The sequence below is a fragment of the Ictidomys tridecemlineatus genome, chromosome 2 (genome assembly GCF_052094955.1).
Source record: "Ictidomys tridecemlineatus isolate mIctTri1 chromosome 2, mIctTri1.hap1, whole genome shotgun sequence".
In the NCBI taxonomy this organism is placed as follows: domain Eukaryota; kingdom Metazoa; phylum Chordata; class Mammalia; order Rodentia; family Sciuridae; genus Ictidomys; species Ictidomys tridecemlineatus.
In genome coordinates, this window is record NC_135478.1 from 150,137,541 (window position 1) to 150,152,500 (window position 14,960).

Here is a 14,960-nt window from a genome sequence, read left to right on the forward strand (position 1 = left end):
GTGGCTGCATGGACCTTTTTGTCATTGTCCACCTGATTTCTGTTCCAATAGCTCTAAGTTCTCTTGGTCCCTAAATGGTGGCCACATTGCAGATCAGGTTCAGAGGGAGGCAAATGGTCTGTTTCTTGTGACTCTTTTGAAAAGGGAGAAGAATCTTTCAGGAGCCCCCAGTAGATTGTTCCTCAGGTCTCAAAGGTCAGAGTTCCTCCTCAATTCTTTTTTTTTTTTTTTAAGAGAGAGTGAGAGAGGAGAAAGAGAATTTTTAATATTTATTTTTCAGTTCTCGGCGGACACAACATCTTTGTTGGTATGTGGTGCTGAGGATCGAACCCGGGCCGCACGCATACCAGACGAGCGCACTACCGCTTGAGCCACATCCCCAGCCCCCTCCTCAATTCTTGATAAGAAAACTGGAGTGACCAGAGTTGGCTCAGAGGGCAGTTAAGACTCCCAACGGGTTGGTTCAGCCCCAGCCCCTCTCCTGCCCCATACTCCCTTGTACCTGCGCAGAGCCGGGTGGGCTCAGGGGTGCCCACGGGGTGCAGAAGGTGGGGTGCCTTCCCAGCAGAACATGCAGGGCACTGCCTATGGAACGTGCAGGCTGAGTGTGGCTTCCTTCCCCCTCCTTGTCAAGGAGCTGACGGGTTTTAAAAGGGTGAAAGCAGCACCTCCTTGGAGGGACAAACGAGTGGATGAGAGGCAACAACTTTTGCATTCCAGGATTTTTACAGACAGTTATTTTTATAGACAGTCTGGGGCTTGGTGGGGTGCCAAAGGCCAATGTCTCGGCTTGGTACCAGAATCACGAGGCACTCACAGCTTTGTAGGTTCAAACAGCAATTCTTTATTCCCGCTCTCACACAGCCTCCACACAGGTCCAGGGGCAAACACGTTCTGCCGTCTCCCGCACCAACCACCTACTCCACGAGGCTATCTCCAAATCCCATTTTAATCTCACGAGAACTCAACGGGAACAAGCAGCAGGAACACCCTAATCCCAGCAATAATCTTCAACTTCCAACTTCCCTAAAACCCATTATCTTAAACTGGCAACGCCTTAAACTCAAGGAGCCGGTTACTTCCTCAAACCTGATCAGCTCTAAACCCGGATCTGCCTTGGTCCTTGAGCAAGGTCACCTTATTAAAGCATGCATGCAATGTCCCATCGAATGTCCTCTAAGCAGCATGGGGTACGCTTGGCAAGGAAATTTCGATGCGTCATTCCTACTTGGTAATGGCCCTCAGCAGTGGGGTGAGGCTGGAGGAGGCCGTTTATCAAAAGAAGCGGATGTTCCCACTTCAAGGAAGGTCAGGAGGGCCACACCATGGAGTTTATAGGCAATGTCCATGGAAGTAGTTTTTCTATTCTACAGCTGGTCTGTGAACACCCATTTCCTTCTCTTTTTACTGCAGCTATAGCGGATAAATCAAAACCCTCTGGAAGAAATCCTTCAACTACTAAAGCCTTACTTGTCAAAACATATCTATTTCTGTGGTTAGTAATTCTTGCAGTGGTAGGCTGGCCATCTCCTTTTGGCTTTTTAACATCCCATTCTCAGTTCCTGGGCAGATGTTGAGACCAGTTCTGGCAATGTTGCAGCATTTCCCCAGAATGCACTTGTCCCTTTGCCTCTTATTGGTTTTTAAAGCAATGTAGTGGGGAAAGCACCAATGTAGGAGTTAGAAGAGACATGTCTTGATTTGGGCCCTGCCGTGGATGTGTCCTGGGGTTCAGGGGAGTCTATAACCTCTGGGCTGCATTCTCCATTTGTGAGCAGAGACATTGGATTAGATCCAGGTGCTCAGGACCACTCCTTGTGACCATGAAGACATTGCCAGTCAATCCCAGCTGTCTTTCTCCTCTCTGCTCCCAGCCCAGGCTCAGTCTCAGAATGTGTTTCCCTGCAGCTAGGCAGCCATCACTACTAGATGGATCATAGGTGGTTCCTAAGAGCAATCTTATTCTCCATCTCAGAACTAGATTATCACGTGGGTCTCTTAGAGTTGCATGAGTTCCCTTCAGCAGATGCCACCAAAGCTGATTCCCCCTGTGTTGTGACAGACCCTTGTTTTTGAAGAGCCTGATCAGAAATCTATTGAAAATTACTCAATGCCATATTATAATTATAATTGGTGGAGGAGGGTGACAGCAGTAACTACCTGTGGTGTCTAGAACATAACAGGACTGGTTGGTGGCCTGCAGCAGAAGACATGCCTTGCAAAAATTCAATTCATTTTCCTTAATAATTAATTTCCCTCCTTGTGCCTGCAGGAGGGACCCTGCAGCATGCATTTATGCTTTGAAAAACAAAGCTGCTTCCCTGCTTTTGGATATCTTTAGAGTTTTAAAAGCTTCTCTGGGTTTCTTTTTGTTGAATTTACCTTTTGGGTTGTGAAAGCATTAGAAATAGAGAAAATGGAAATGCAAACCTCAGCCTGGGAAAGGAGGCAGCTTTGTTAGGATTGGGCCTGGGGAGCTGATGGATGCCTTAAAAGCCTGAATCCTGCTTCCTGCTTAGCTGCTGGCCTGAGGCATGGGCCCCAGAAGCCAGATGTGGAGAAGAACATAGCAATACAGCAGTTAATAGGGATGAAGTTCAAACTACTACCATAGCCCTAGGGTGCTGTCACCTAGAGCTGTGGGGCTGCAGTGGCCACCTGGGGCCTTGCAGAAGGTCAGCTTGGGCTTCTTAACTGTGTGGTTTTGTTACTGTCTTCAACCTCTCTGAGCTTCTTTTACCCCCATCTCAGAAACCCTGAATCTAGGGTTTTTACTTCTTGATCTCTGTTAGCAGTGCAAACAAGACATGTAAGATTATAAAATAAACAAGTTATATTGAAATATGATTGCCTTCCCAACTTGGTGATTCCTGCTCTGAGGTGAGGAAGGTCAGAGCCAGGGGCCAACTCCTTTGAACTGTTCTAGGTCTGCACCAGTGGACATTATTCCCAGGGAAGCACCCGGACTCCTCCTGGGGCTGCTTGGGGCCTGATGGTGTTGCTGAGGAGAAGAGATGGGGAAGAATTCCCTCCAGAGATTGTTTTGCAAAAACTCAATTCGTTTTCCCTAATAATTCTCTCTCTCTCTGTTCCCATGAGGTCTCTTCCTAACTGGAGATGGTTAGATTTGTCCAGCATTTGGCTCCCAAAAGGTGGCAGCACTGACCTGGGAAACAGAATCCCAGGGACTTGACCTCTTTACTGCCAATGAAATAGCAGGGAAAGCCTGCCTGTGCAGCCTGCCCTTCCGGCTCAGTGAAGGATTTCCCTGGGGCTGCATAAGTTGCGGTGTGACTCCTCCCTGGCACCTGGAGCCTCCATGATAGCCATGTCCCTGAGTGAGCTGTTTTCTGCTCCCTGCTCCCAGGTGGGGCTGACCCCTCAGGGATCCTGCGGGCGCTCAGCAGTGCCCAGCAAGCCTTCCAGGACTGTCCTGTCAGATGCAGAAGGTACATTTTTCTCCCCCTCTTTTGGTGTTTGGAGTGGGTTCTGGAGGGAGGTGGGGATTTTAAGCAATGGAGCTTGGATGGTCTAGGCTGAGGTTTTTTCTGTTTTAGTGGATTCTGTTGAGGGCAACTTAATGGTACAGCGATTTCCAACCTGGCAGTCAGATCTGAGTCCTAACAGCCCACCCCAGTAGTTCCTCTGCCTTGATGAAGGGATTGTAGCCAGTGATGCTGCTTCTGATGTGTGTGTTCAAATGGTCGCGAGCCAGCACCTTAACTGCACTCAACCGAATCAATTTCCCATGATCTGCTAGAAGATGGAACTTTGTATACTAGCAGAAAGAGAATGTTAGAAATGACTGGTTTGAATGTACATCTGCTCTATAGTGTATGCTGATGGATATTGGTCTTTTTTTTTCTTTGAATTCGAGATCCTCCTGCTTCAGCCTCCTGAGCTGCTGGGACTATAGGGGTACACCGCTGCCCCCAGCTACCTTTTTTTCTTTAAATCGAGGCATAATATTTATATATCTTTATGGAGTACATTATGATAATTCAATATGTGTGTATAGTGTGTGGTAGTCAAATCAGGATATCAGGCATTCCTGTCTCTTCAAACGTTTTATGTATTGTGAATTCAGTACTTTTTTAGTCATTTTGAAATATATCATAGGTTATTGTAATCATTTTCAGAGGATGGAACTGAGATATAACACATTAAAACAAACTCACAAATGGCATAGAAACTCCACATAATTGAATGATAATATATTTTTAGATGATTATTTTTCAAAAGTAAAACTAATTATTTTTAAAATTCCCCAAAAGGAGTGGGAAAACTTGTAAGATGTAATAAATTTGGTTTTATTCAGTTTGTCTTGAGTCCAATGTCTGAATTTCCACCCTGAGCTCCTCCTTCTAGACCCATTAGCTGCAGTAGCTTAGATCAGAATTTCTCATATAGTAGTATGTAGAGTGCATCATGTTTTTAAAAAAATTTTTATTTGCTCTACTTAGTTGTACATGACAGCAGAATGCATTTCAATTCATCATACACAAATGGAGTGCAACATTTAAATTCTCTGGTTGTACATGGTGTAGAGATGCACCATTCATGCAACCATACATGTACCTAGGGTAATGATGTTCATCTCATTCCACCATCTTTACTACCTCCATAACCCTTCCCCGCACCCTGCTTTGCCCAATTCAAAGTTCTTCCATTCTTCCCATTGCCGCCTCCTCTCCCCACATTATAGATCAGCCTGCACTAATTAGAGAAAACATTCAGCCTTTAGTTTTTTGGGATTGGCTTACTTTGCTTAGCATGATATGCTCCACTCCATCCATATACCTGCAAATGCCATATTTTATTCTCTTTTAATGTTGAGTAATATTCCATTGTGTGTGTGTGTGTGTGTGTGTGTGTGTGTGTGTGTGTGTATCAGTTTCTTTATTCGTTTATCTATTGAAGGGCATGTAGGTTGGTTCCACAATTTAGCTATTGTGAATTTTTCTGAAATAAACATTGATGTGGTTATGTCATTATAATATACTGATTTTAAGTCCTTGGGATACAGACCGAGGAGTGGGATAGCTGGGTCAAATGGTGGTTCCATTCCAAGTGTTCTGAGGAATCTCCACACTGCTTTCCAAAATGGTTGCACCAATTTGCAGTCATACCTGCAATGTATGAGTGTACCTTTTTCCCCACATCCTCTCTAACACTTATTATTGCTTGTATTCTTGCAACTGCCATTCTGACTGGAGTGAGTGAAATCTTACAGTAGTTTTGATTTGAATTTCTCTAATTACTAAAGATGTTGAACACCTTTTCATATATTTGTTGATTGCTTGTATATCTTATTCTTCTGAGAAATGTCAGTTCCTTCGCCTATTTATTGATTGGGTTGTTTGTTTTTTTGGTATTTACTTTTTTATATATCTTGGAGATTAATGCTCTATCTGATGTATATGTGGTAAAAATTTGCTCCCACATTGTAGGCTGTCTCTTCACCTCAATTATTGTCTCTTTTGTTGAGAAGAAGCTTTTTAGTTTGAATTCGTCCATTTATTGATTATTGATTTTATTTCTTGAGCTTTAGGACTCTTGTTAAAGAAGTCAGGGCCTAATACGACATGATGAAGATTTGGGCCTACTTTTTCTTCCATTAGGTGCAGGGTCTCTGGTCTAATTCCCAGGTCCTTGATCCACTTTGAGTTAAGTTTTATGCATGGTGAGAGATAGAGATTTAATTTCACTTTGCTATATATGGATTTCCAGTTTTCCCAGTACTATTAGTTGAAGAGACTAGAGGTGAAAGACCTCTACAATGAAAAGTACAGAACATTAAAAAAGGAAATTGAAGACAACCTTAGATGGAAAGATCTCCCATGCTCCGGGATAGGCAGAGTTAATGTTATCAAAATGGCCATACTACCAAAAATGTTATATAGATTTAATACAATTCCTATTAACATTCCAGTGCCATTCTTCAGAGAACTTAAAAAAGCAATTTTAAAATTCATTTGGAAAAATAAGAGACCCACAACAGCCAAAGAAATCCTTAGCAAGGAAAGTGAAGCAGGAGGCATCATAATACCAAACCTTAAACTATACTACAGAGCAATGGGAACAAAAAAAGCATGTTATTGGCACCAAAATAGACATGTAGACCAATGGTACAAAAGAGAAGACACAGGGACCAACTCACATATATACGGTTATCTCATACTAGACAAAGGTGCCAAAAACGATACATTGGAAAAAGTATAGCCTCTTCATTTTTTGTTTTTATTGAGACCTAATTTGTATATCATTATGAGGTTTAATGTGGTAACTCAGTGCATGTATACAGTGTCTGATGATCAAATCAGGGAAAAGGGCATGTCCATCTCTTCAAATATTAACGATTTTGATATGTTGGGAATTTTGTACTCTTCTGGTCATTCTGAAATGTAGGTTGTTTTAACCAGTAGTTACCCTACGTTGCTAAAGAAGAATTAAAAGTAATTCTTCTGCTCACTGTTTTGATTCCCCTTAATGAACTTCTTTCTGTTCCTCCTCCCCCCACCCTTCATTAGTCCATTCCATTCTTCAGTGTGTTGGTTACCACAAATGAGTGAGAACACGTGTTTGTCTTTCTGTTTCTGGCTTATTTCACTTAACATAATGATTTTCAGTTCCAGCCATGTTGCTGCAAATGACAAAATTTCATTCTGTTTTATGGCTGGGTAGTATTCCATTATGTATGTAGACCACATTTTCTTTTTCCTTTCATTCACTGTAGGGCATCTGGGTTGATTCTATATTGTAGCTGTTATGAACAGTACTACAATAGACAAGGGAGTGCAAGTATTTTTTTCATGTAATGGTTTCATCTCCTTTGAATATGTACCAGTAGTGGAATTGCTGGATCATATGGTAGTTCTCTTTTAGCTTTTTGAGGAATCTCGATATCAGTTTCTAAAATGGCTGTACTAATTTTACATTCTCACCAACAGTATATGAGTTCCCTTTTCTCTATATCCCTGTCTGCATTGTTTTTTTGTTTTGTCATTTTGACAACAGGTATTGTAACTACGATTAGTTGGATTGTGAAATTTTTTAATGTACTAGTTATATGTCTTCTTTTGAGAAGTGTCTGTTTAATTCTTTAATGTTTGTTTTTATGATGTTCAGCTTTTTGAGTTCCTTGTGTATTTTGGATATTTGACCTTTGTCAGATGATTAGTTTGCAAATATTTTTTTTTTCCCACTTATAGGTCGTCTCTTGATTCTATTGGTTATTTCCTTTGCTGTGTAAAAGCTTCTTAGTTTGATATAATCTCGTTTCTCTTTTTACTATTTTTACCTGTGTCTTTGGAGTCCTATATAAAAAATCATGGCCTTCACCAATGACATGAAGTGAGAAGAAGAGATTCAGTTTCATTCTTCTGTATATGCATAAGGAATTTTTGTCAGCACCATTTATAGAAAAGACTGTCTTTTCTTCAGTGTGCCTTTGTCAATAATAAGTTGGCTATACAAATGTGGATTAAGTTCTGTGTTCTTGATTCCACAGGTCTACACATGTCTTTATGCCAGTACCATTCTGTTTCAGATACTATACCTTTGTAGAGTGTTTTGAAGTTAGCTGTTATGATGCCTCCATCAATATTATTTGTTTTCTCAGGATTGTATTGGCAGTTCCATAGGAATTGAGATATTTTTTTCTATTTCTGTGAAGAGAATCACTGACCTTCTTGATAGGAATGGCTTCAAATCCATACATCACTTTGGGCAGTGTGGTCATTTCAACAATATAGATTCTTTGGATCCACAAATTGGGTACATCTTTCCATTTTTCTGTGTCCTCTCTAGTTTGTTTCATCAGTATTTTATAGTGTTCATTGTAGAAATCTTTCACTTCCTTTGTTAAATTAATTTTTTTGTAGCTATTGTAAATGGAATTGCTTTCTTAATTTCTTTTTTAGCAATTTCATTATTTGTGTATTTTTAAAATGCTACTGTTTTTGTATGTTGATTTTTGCATCCTGAAACTTAACTGAATTTATCAGTTCTAACTGCTTCTTTTGGATGTTTAGTGTTTTTTTTTTTTTGTGTGTGTGTGTATAAAATCATGTCACCCACACACATGGATAGTTTTAACTTCTTTCTTTCCAATTTGGAGACTCTTTATTTCTTTATTTGCCTAATTGCTCTTGCTAGACTTCCAGTATTTTATTAAATACTTTCTTCCACATACTGGAGATCAAATCCTGGAGATCCAGAGCCTTGCACTTGCTAGGGTCTAGTACTGAGCTACATCCTAGCCCTTACCATCATAATCATTTTTCCCATCTTGGAGAAAGTGCTTCCAACTTTTCCACAGTCAGTATGGTATTGGCTATGGGTTTTTTTAATATATTGCCTTTAGTATTTTGAGGACTGTTCCTCTCAAACCTTATTTGTTGGGGTTTTCATCATGAAAGGATGCTGAATCCTATCAAATGCTTTTTGTGCCCCTGTTGAAATGAGCACATGATTTCTTTCCTTCATTGTGCTGATGTGTGGTATTATGCTTACTGGCTTACCTTTGTTGAACCATCCTTGCATTCCTGGGATGGATTGAACTTGGTCATGGTATGTGATCTTTTTGATGTGTTGAATTCAGTTGGCTGATATTCTTTTGAGAATTTTTGCATGTGTGTTCATCAGGATACGGGTCTGTAGTTTTATTTTTTGTTGTTTTGGTTTTTGGTTTCAGTGTGATGTTGGCTTCAAAAGGGTTTTGCAGAGTTTCTTCCATTTTGATTTCTGGGAATAAACTTAAACTATTAGGGAATAGTTTAAGTATAATTAGAATTCATTTTTCTCTGAATGTTTATAGAATTCAGCAGTAAGGCCATTAGGTCTGGGACTTTTTTTTAGATGGGAGACTTTAATATCATTACTCATTATTGGTTTGTTTAGATTTTTCTATTTCCTCTTAATTAAATTTTGGTAGGTTTTATGAGTTCAAGAATGTAGTTATTTAGGCTTTATTGTTTTTAGCACAATTGTTTATAGTAGTTTCTTTTGATCCTTTTTTATGTCTGTGATATCAATTGAAATGTCTTCTTTTTTTCATTTCTGATTTTATATGCTATGCTATTGTCATTTTCATTTATTTCTAGGAATTTTTAAATTTCCCTTTTAATTTAATTGATTTGCCCATTGGACATTTATGAGGATCTTCTTCAACTGCCATGTATTTATATGCACTCCATTCTTTTTGTTGTTTTTGTTTTTGTTTGTTTTGGTACCGAGGATTGAACCGAGGGGCCACTGAACCACATTCCCAGCCCTTTTTATATTTTATTTAGAGACAGGGTCTCACCAAGTTGCTTAGGGCTTTGCTAAGTTGCTGAGACTCGCTTTGAACTTGAGATTCTCCTGCCTCATTCTCCCAAGCTGCTGGGATTACAGGCATGTGCCACCTTGCCTAGCCTTTTGTTGTTGATTTGTTGTTTTATTCTGCTGCTGTTGGATGAAAACATTCTATACATTTCTTTATGTCCATTTGCCTTGTGATTTGGCTCAACTTAGATTCTTTTTTAATTTTCTGTCTGGATGAACTACTATTGAGAAAAATGGGTGTTGAACTTTTATTGTATTAGAGAGTCTCTCTCACTCTCCTCTCACTCTCTTTAGATCTATTACTATTTATGTTATATATTTGGGTGGCTCCATGTTGGGTGCATATATAGTTACAATTTTCTTCTTGCTGAATTGATCTTTTCATCAACATATACTGAATGACTTTCTTGTCTCTTTTTTAGTTCTTGATTTAAATCCTGCTTTATCTGATGTGAGCATGAATCTTCTGCTCACTTTGGTTTATATTTGCATGATAAATCTTTTTCTTATCCTTCACTTTTAGCCCATGTGTCTTGTAAAAAGCATGTAGTTGGTCTCTTTCTTTCTCCCTCACCCCTCTGTTTCTCTCTTTCTCTTAATTCACCAGCTAATCTGTCTTCTCTGTCTCCCTCTCCCTGCTTTTTTTGATGATACTGGTGACTAAACCCAGAGTCTTGCACATGTTGGGCAGTGCTGTATCATTGAGCTGCATCCGCAGCCTGGTTTATGTCTTTTTATCAATGAATTCAATCCATCTATATTCAATGTTATTACTAAAAGATATGAGCTTCCTCCTGTCATTTTGTTAATTGTATATCCTACTTGTTTTTAAGTATTATTCTTTTTAACCTCTCATTTATTTTTGTGATTTTATAGTTTTCTGTCCTGCTAAGGTTTGATTCTTTCCTTTTTTGTGTGTGTCCTCATAGTGAGTTTCTTATATTCATGTGTTTTTAGTTATTATTCCTTCATTTCTAGTGTAGAACTTCCTCAAGAAATACTTGAATTTCTTGTAGGGTTTCTCTTATAGTGATGAATTCTCTCAGCTTTTGCTTAACTGGGATAAACTATTTCTTCTTCAGTTTCGTAGGGTAATTTTGCTGGCTATAGTATTAATGTTGTCAATTTTTTCCTTTTAGTATTTTAAATGCACCATCCCATTCTATTTTTTGGCCATCAAGATTTCTGCTGAGATAGTTACTCTAAGTCTAATGGGTTTTCGCTCATATGTGATGCAGTGCTTTTCTCTTGCTGTTTTAGGATTTTCTCCTCCTCCTCCTCCTCCTCCTCCTCCTCCTCCTCCTCCCCCTCCTCCCTCTGATTAATCCCAGGGGTGCTTAACCACTGACCCACATCCCTAGTTTTTTAAAATATTTTATTTAGAGACAGGGTCTCACTGAATTGCTTAGGGCCTTACTAAATTGCTGAGGTTGCCTTTGAATTCGAGATCCTCCTGCCTCAGCCTCCCAAACTACTGGGATTACAGGTGTGAGCTTCTGTGCCCAGCTGCCTTGTAGTTTTGATTATTATATACTTTGATGAAGGTTTATTTTGGTTTAATTTAGTTGGGATCCTTTGAACTTTTTATATCTGGATGTGCATATGTCTTTGAAGACTTGAGAAGTTTGGGGGCTAGAAATTAGTTTTAAATGCCTTTTACCTTTTCTTCATCTTCTGGAATTCCTCTAATGTGAACATGTGTTCATTTAATGTATCCCATAAGTCTTGCAGGCTTTTTTCATTCTTTTTAATTCTTTCTTTTCCTCCTCCTCCCCCTCCCACACCCACCCCCACTGCTTTTTTTTTTATTTGAATGTGTAAACTAAAAACTTATTCTCAAGTTCAGAAATTTTTTGTTCTGTTTTTTCCTAGTCTGTTATGTACATTTGTGTGAGTGTGGGAGGGCATCAGGGATTAAACCCAGGAGCACTTTATCATTGGACTACATCCATAACCCTTTTTATTTTTTGTTTTGAGACAAAGTCTTAGTAAGTTGCTGAGGCTGGTTTTGATCTGAAATCCTCCTGCCTCAGCCTCCTAAGTTGCTGGGATTATGGTGGTGTGCACCATTGTACCCAGTGTGTACATTATTATGTTTTTTTTTCATTTTATTGATTAAAATTTTAGCTCCAATACTTCCCAGTAGTTCTTTTTACTCTTTTTTGTTTAATTTTATTTTTCTGTACTGGGGATTGGATCTAGGATCACTCCACCACTGATTACATCCTCTGTCCTTTTTTACTTTTTGAGACAGGATCTCACCAAGTTTCTGAGTGTGGTAATGAACTTGAGATCCTCCTGTCATGTTGCTGTGTACCACCATGTCTGGCTTCTTTTTACTATTTCTATTTCTTTGCATTTTTTTTCTCATTTCTTTGTGTTGTTTATTTGTATTCTCTTGTGTCTCACTGAATTTCTTTCAGATCCTTATTTTAAGTTCTTTTTCCAGCATGCCACAGACTTCTTCAAGTTGAGATCCACTTCTGGAGAGTCATTGTTTTCCTTTGTGGTGTCATGCTTCATTTCCTGTTTCTCGTGTCCTTATGTTGTGTCCATGCATCTGGTGCAATGTTTGCCTCTTTCAATTTTATGAAGCAGTTTTTGTGCAAAATGCTTTTATAAGATTCAGTTGGACAGGTGCTTTGTGTTTGGTTACAGGATACTCACAAGCATCTGTGTGATTCGTGTCAGCAGTGTCTCTGAAGGCTAAAGTGGTTTGTGAAGTTAGGAGTATGACTCTGTAGTGGACACAGACTTCCAAATGTACGTGTCTTCAGGTTCCACAGTGTCAAGAGCTAATGGCATTGGGGCTTGTAGCGGCAGCTACCACCGTCCTGGTGGGGTGAGATGTGTAGAGGACTGTCCCCATGTCCCTCAGGGCCTGCATGAGTGATGCCAAGTGTTGTGGCAACCAGCATTCCCCCAGCCAGAGGGTATGAAGGAAACTTTCTCTCGGAGTCTTATGATGAAGTCGGAGATGCCTGGCCACGGGATTCCAGAAGCCACAGCAAGAAGCTTCCCCAGGTTTCTTGAGATGAGCACTGGTGATGCTGGGGTCAGTCACACCAATAACTCTTGATTCATGATTTGGGAACATAAAAGGGACCTTCCCTGTGTTCCATGGGGTTACTTACTGCAGCTGAAACTTCTAGCACTGTTACCCACATTCCTGGAATTATGGGACCCAAATGATCTCTTTGCCATGGTCCCAGAGGCCAAGCATGAATGGTACCAGGGCTTTTGGTCTGAAGTCCATGGACTGTGTCCTTATGGGGACATTTTCTATGTCTTCCAGGGAACATGCAGATAATTTTGGGGTTGATGTTGCTATCTACATTTCTGCAGATGTAGCATGTGGGGGAGATCTTCCCCACGTCCTGTTTGTTGAGCATGGGTGGTACTGGGGATTTTGTCTTTGATCTGTGGTTCTGGATCTTCAGGATATGGGTGGGAAAATCCCTAGATCTCACAGGTCAATCTCTGATGGGAACAAGTCATGTGGTCTTGGTAGCGACTATCCTGTAGAACAGGGATGGGACCTTTGGTTCTTGGGAATAAGTTTACGTGATGCTGAGCTTTCTGTACCAGTAGCTATGGTCCCAAGGCTGTGGGCTAGAGAGGAGACCATTCTTAGTTCCCATGGGAAAAGTGTGGATGGAAATCATGCCTGAGGTATGGCAGCCCCTGGTCCTGAGGCTGCAGGATGCTGAGGATGTTGCCCTTTGCCCAGTGGGATGGATATTGGCCCGTAGCTTCTGATGGGTTCAGGTAACTGGCTGCAAGACCCTTAAAGCAAGACAGCATCAGCAGTGGCTGTTGTAGTAATTTGAGTTCTAGGGGTTGGGGGAACCTCAAAGTAGGTTCCTTCTTTGGAACAGAATAGTTACTTTATTTTTCAGCACTGGGGATTGAACCCAGGGGACAGTTTGCCACAGAGCTGCATCCCCACTCTCTTCACCCCATCCCTTTATTATTTTTATATTGAGACAGAGTCTTGCTAAGTTGCTAGGCTGGCCTTGAACTTGGGATCCTACTGCTGAGTAGCTGGGATTTCAGGCGTGCACCATCACATTCAGCCCCAGAGAAGTTTACTTTAGACCAGGGAGCTCTCCAAATTGGATTTAAAGCTTATAAGGATGGTCGAATTCTCCTGTGGTCAAGACTGCTGGTCTGATGCTGTGATCTGGTTGTTGACACTTTCCTGACACCCCATAGTGTTGGGCACCCGGGTGGGAGTTGGTTCGCTCTCTCTGCTGTTAAGGGTTTCTGTCAGTTTTATGCTAATTTCCAGAGTTCTTCCTTACTCTCCTGGAAATAGTTTTTCCTTTACAATTTACCAGTTTGAAGTGAAAGTTGTATATAAGGTCATTTTGTTCCTCGTCTATTTGCCCTTTTCCTACTTGGCAAACTTTGACTTTCTGTTTAAGGATCTTTCTGTAACCTTTGTCCGGTTTTAGCCCAGGGTCACCACCTTGCTGGGTAAAAGCCCTTAGGGACAGTTGTGCCACTGGCCTTTTCTCCCTGCACCTGTTCAATATAGATGACACATTTCTTCCTGTAAACCTGGACCACTTTGCCAATTTGCTGACCTTTCCAGTGTCCTCACACAACCCCAAATTCATCACCCTTTCCGTTGGGTACTTTTGTCTTGGCTCTGTGGAAAGAGGGGAAGACATGATCCTCTCGTGGGTGAGAGAAGGAGTTTAAGAATGCCTTTCATGGTTTTTGCTTCTGTCAGAAGTCACAAAGGGATTGAACTTCATGTTGGCCACTGCAATGCTGCAAAAGGGAAGAGATCCACCTGCCCTCCATGTGTTAAGCCAAAGTACAAACCCTCCTTCTCCTCCATCTGCCATATATTGTGTCTCTTTCACGCATGGAAGCATCCATGTTCTTGTACCTGTTCCTTAAAGCAAAAAGAGGAAAAACCCACATGCTTTCTTCATTCACTTTTGCTAAAAATATTGAGTCCTTCCTGTGTACCGGGTGCTAATCCAGCCCTGAGGTAAGCAGTGCACAGGGGGCATGGGGCCACCTCTGGAGTGTGCACTCTGGACTGAGGGGCAGGCCATGAGCAAATAAAGGAGTGAGCTAGAAAAATAACTGTATGGAAATTTACTCTCTAGAGAAGTGGTGTTAGAATGTGATCACCTGAGTGGGGCGCTTCTGTCGGCAGAGTGCACCGGGAATACCTCCCCAAGGAGGTGGCAGTGCGTCAGTGAGATGCAGCAGCTGGGGGACGTGGTGCCAGGGCTGTGGCTGGTCACGTGCCTGATGTGTTTAAGGCACAGAGAGAAGGCTGTGCGGGGTTGGGGCGGGGAGGTCTGCACAGGACAGGGGACAGGGGCCAGATCCATGAGGCCTCCTCGCCTGGGTGAGTGTAGGACAGGTGTAGCACTGAAGGCTTTTAAGAAGGAGGTGATGTGGAAATGTCCCCCTGACCTAGTTAAAAGGCCCACAGTTTCACCCAGTGGCTTTGTTCTGAGTGTCTCATAGTGAACGCAAGAAGGTGGCTGGAGCGTGTGTGAGGTGGCCTCAGGAGAGGCTGCTGGATGCCTTTCTGGGTGACCTGCCTTCTTTATCACCAGGAAATCAACGAAGCTGGTTGTCACCTGTCTGCTCTCAGCCGCCAT

The 14,960-nt window shown here is 41.3% G+C and overlaps 1 protein-coding gene and 1 pseudogene across 1 annotated transcript in view; one reads left to right on the plus strand and one right to left on the minus strand.

The window, feature by feature from the left end:
* Positions 1 to 14,960, plus strand: part of Gsdme (gasdermin E) — a 65,858-nt gene that overhangs the window by 31,464 nt on the left and 19,434 nt on the right. The window lies entirely within an intron of this gene.
* LOC144375373 (ribosomal protein uL24-like pseudogene) lies at positions 11,202 to 14,322 on the minus strand (annotated as a pseudogene).